Below are 4327 nucleotides of genomic sequence, written 5' to 3' on the forward strand. Positions count from 1 at the left end.
AACGTTTTTACATTTTTGTGGGACTACGGAAAGGGAGATTGGTTTTGCTATCCTCCTCATCCAACTCCGTGCCTAATCTTCTCCAACAAAGAAATTAGTCCTAAAGAAAGATCGTAGAGGTGATCGGCTTCTATTTGTGTGTGTTATGTTTCATCATCTAGTTCCACTATTATTGTAATCACACTGACTGGATATCTTTGCAAACAGGGATGGTCCGCTCGATTTTTATGGAGCTGCACAAAATGATCGGATTGTGGTTTCCTCCATACACCTCTTTTTTTGCTACAGAGCTGGGTGAAACAAGCTGCCAAGCAATGAACGCTATGCCAAGAAAATGGAGCCATGCCTACGAACAACATCGATCAATTTCTTTTTTTTATTTGTACACCTTCTCACAACTTTATCTTCAGTTGTGATGTGAATATTGACGCTGATCTACGAACCATTGAGATGCATTAGCCATGGTAGCTGTGATGTCCCATTACATCCAACAGAGTCAGGCGTAACGGAAGCCGTTACTTCAGAGTTGCATCAGGATCACTTAAGGAAAACAGTATCATGTACAAGACGCAGCAGCTGCCATGAGTAGGCAAGCTTTTATTACATAGACACTTCATGTGTCGACTAAGCCTAAGTGACCATGACGATAGATCGTCACCCATTTCTAGTGCGAGCCTTCTAGACCAACCATGGAGGGCATCTACTCTTCATAGACTTGATTTCCAACATCCTCATAATCATACTCCACTTCAGAATAACCACAGTCGTCAAGATCACCAGACTCATCATAAGTACCATTCTCTAGTGCCTCAGAGTTCTCATAACTCCCTTGTTCTGAAAAAAAAACATAAGTGCAGCTGATTACGTATAAAATACGTAATCCGCAAGTCGCAGGGAAAAGTCGATGTATGAGTTTTTTTAAAGAGGAAAAACTTTATCGGCCATGGCTACCACCACCGAGCCATTAGCTCAAAATACTTTGTAGGTAAAAAAAATTATTTTCCCTTAACCTATTATGTTGAAAATTAATTTTATTTATAAAATCTACTAGCGACAGAGCGATGTGGGATCTTACATCCTGTGTTAGAGGAAAACCCACACGACGCACTTCCAACCCCGAAAGCTGGGAGTGATATCACATTTATTCTGATCAGAGGTGTACTGCTTTGCCCATAGCATCACTAGGTCCAAGTCGTTCATGCGCTACTCGTGCGCACGACTAGACCAAGGAACCAGAACCTTTAACCAGCCCGTAGACTACCTCTGCTTTTCCACCTTGCCTTACTATAGGCCCGCGGGTCTAGACCCCTGAACGGCGGTCCCACCCTAGGGTGACTGTACCTACCCGGGTACAACCACCTTCTCACTCATGCAGAGGTAGCTACTTGGCATGGGTAGTCGGTTCAGCCCGTCCCATTCTAGGTCTATGGTCAGTATGGTTTGTGCCGCTTTTGACGTAAGCGCTAGTTGGTTGTGTCCTAATGTAATACCCTATGTAGAGGAGTCTGCCATCCAAGCCAACCCTAAACGGATTGCCTTCACCAACATGAGCTCCCCTATCCACCAAATTTTTATTTATAATGTAACCCTGCCCGAGTCACGACTACTTAATATAGATACTTCACCTGATCTGGTCCAATTGCCAAATCAGTGGATCCACCTGATCCAAATTTCATTTTATTTATGAAAAATATTTATTTTTAGTTTTTATGCAAAATTTTGAAAATGACCCATAGCCCGGAAAACATTTATCAAGACATGATCAAGGAGATGACGACTTGCCGGGTAGCGCTCCGACCAACTCGGAACCACCAGATGTGGGTCCTATGCCTGATAATTATTTCACAAAGAAGTTTATATTTTTCCCTAATCAAGATCCAAGCATCAAGCAACACTTCCATACGGTGCAATCCATTTTAATTAAAGAGGTAATGATACATGCTAGTGTGTAATTAGAAGCAAAATGCATACAGCACATCAAGAAGTACTCCCTCCGTTCCAAAATAATTGTCTTTCTAGTCATCTCAAATGGACTACAACATACGGATGTATGTAGACATGTTTTAGAGTGTAGATTCACTTATTTTGCTTAGTATGTAGTCACTTGTTGAAATCTCTAGAAAGACAATTATTTCGGAAACGGAGGGAGCAGTACGCACGTGCACATCACAAAGAGGAAGCAAGCAAGCTCAAAAGGAAAAAACGTGTTTAGCTGGTCGAACCCAACCCCGGCAGAAATATCATTTCTTTTTTCTCCAACTAGTCATCTTCCCCAGCTCTCTACCTCTCTCTCTCTCACTGTCACTGGTATGCTCAGCCACGAACAGAACCAACTCCATCTCTCTCTCCCTAACTACAGAGCAGGTCGCCGCCGGCTCGATCTGCCACTTCCGGACATCTCCGGCGACACCGTGGACACCCACAGAATCCCCTCGACTCCCTCTACCATATCCCCCCATTTATTTGATCCGCCGCCGCCAAAATCGCCGCCACCCTCAAACCCCAGCGTCGTCTGCATCGGGTCCGATGGGTTCACCACGGGCCGCAGTAGCAATGGCATATCCCTGCCTACAACCTCCTCCAGCAGAGCTGCACGCACGAGGCATGCAACTACGGCGTCGGGAGCGAGCATCTTAACCGGCGCGGCTCCGGCAACATGGCCGCTACCGGCGCCTGGCTCGCCTTTGTCTACTGCTACTAGTGTAAGTGTCAGTCCAAATTTCTCTCTGTGCAGTGTTCTTACCTCTACTGCTAGTGTTTGTGCTATGACTCCCCTTACTGCCATGCTTCTTATTAATATCAAGACCAAGGAATTAATCAAGCTTTACTCGATGGTGTGGACGTGGTCTCCAGATTTATTCTATATTGTTTATTCAATTTTTAGCTCTACTACACTATCCTCGCACTACTATGATTCTTTTTTAATTAAGCTCATAACTAGGAATTAACCAGTGAATTCCTACTATTACCGACTTGATCAAAAAGCGACAAGTTAATTGCTTCTGATAGTTAGGTGCTGCCACAAACTAAATCTAAATGTTGCTTCTACTGTGTGTGCGCGTGCACTCATTTCTGGACCCTACAATAGTCAAGTGAACATTGACATTGATCACTCAAAACATACTTAGAAAGGGGATCAGGAAAGGGAAAATAAAAGGATATCAGGAATTTATTTGTACAAGATTTGCACAAAGTATGTTTATTTATTTTTCTGTTTTCAGAATGAGGCATGTGCAAATGAGACATGGCAAACATTAGCCAAACAGTGTTCAATACAACTAGGAAGGGATCATTAAGATGAGTAGCATACACAGGAAGCTTGAGCTATTAGCTGTACATGTAAATCTTAGCAAGTTAATATTTGGGATTTAATTCTCAGCATGACATGTCTATTATATACATAGATCTAGTACAAGACAGAGATGGACATGCATAGTACACATGCATCACTAAACCACCATGTACCAATTTGTCTTCATCTAATTTATGTGCTTTCTTTTTCTAACCATCATTCTTCTTTTTACAAAGTAACTAGAGTCCAAAAGATCAGGTGTTCATGTTCTAAGCAAAGGTGAAGATGGATCAAGCAAACAAAGCTGCAAAAGCAAGGCACTTGAATAGTACCTGATGGCAACTCAGCATCCGACCAAAAGAGTGGATGGGGATGGTGGGGAGAGCTTGGTTCTCTCTTGTGCGTGTTGTGTGCAGTAGAGGAAGTCAAAGGTGAAAGGAGGAGGCTGCTATTTATAGTAGTGTAGGGTGCTAGGTCGGTTTGGTAAAAGAGAGATGTGGCTGACATGCATGGTTGCATGAGCATGCAAGCCTCCACATGTAATCATGTGAGTTGTACAACGGACAAGTGTATAGTGCATGGTTCGACACGAGATGGCATATAATTTGTGTGTAAGGAATGAGACAAGGGCCTAATTATAAATCTGCAAACAATAAAGGAGTTGGAGAAGAACCATTGTACATGGCTAAATACTAACTTTTTTGGTTGCAATAAATTTTTGATATTAGTGTTGTGGTCAATTATAATTATTCAACTAACTATGCCTTGTGACACTGGTGTAACATAGCGCCGTCAAAAATATTGTTATCTAATTTTGAGGGGTTTTACATCCCTTCCCCCTTCGAAAAATTTCGTCCTGAAAATTTGAGTTGTGACTCGTATAGGCTGGCCCAAGTCTAACCCTCTCAGTCTAATCATGTATAGGCTAGCATTAAAGATTATACACTCAATGCATATGGGATTGTTGTGAAAGACATGCTCAACAATTATTGGGCCTCCGAGTGAGTCTACTTCTATGAGTTTGGCTAGGGAGGT

The 4327-nt window shown here is 42.5% G+C and overlaps 1 long non-coding RNA gene across 1 annotated transcript; it reads left to right on the forward strand.

Annotated features, from left to right (window-relative positions):
* Positions 1-399: 399 nt before the first annotated feature.
* LOC123092162 (uncharacterized) lies at positions 400-3964 on the forward strand. Its single transcript, XR_006444360.1, has 2 exons — positions 400-2702; positions 3529-3964. It is a non-coding gene; the product is annotated as an uncharacterized lncRNA (long non-coding RNA).
* The last annotated feature ends 363 nt before the right edge of the window (positions 3965-4327 follow it).

The sequence above is a fragment of the Triticum aestivum genome, chromosome 4B (genome assembly GCF_018294505.1).
Source record: "Triticum aestivum cultivar Chinese Spring chromosome 4B, IWGSC CS RefSeq v2.1, whole genome shotgun sequence".
NCBI lineage: Eukaryota > Viridiplantae > Streptophyta > Magnoliopsida > Poales > Poaceae > Triticum > Triticum aestivum.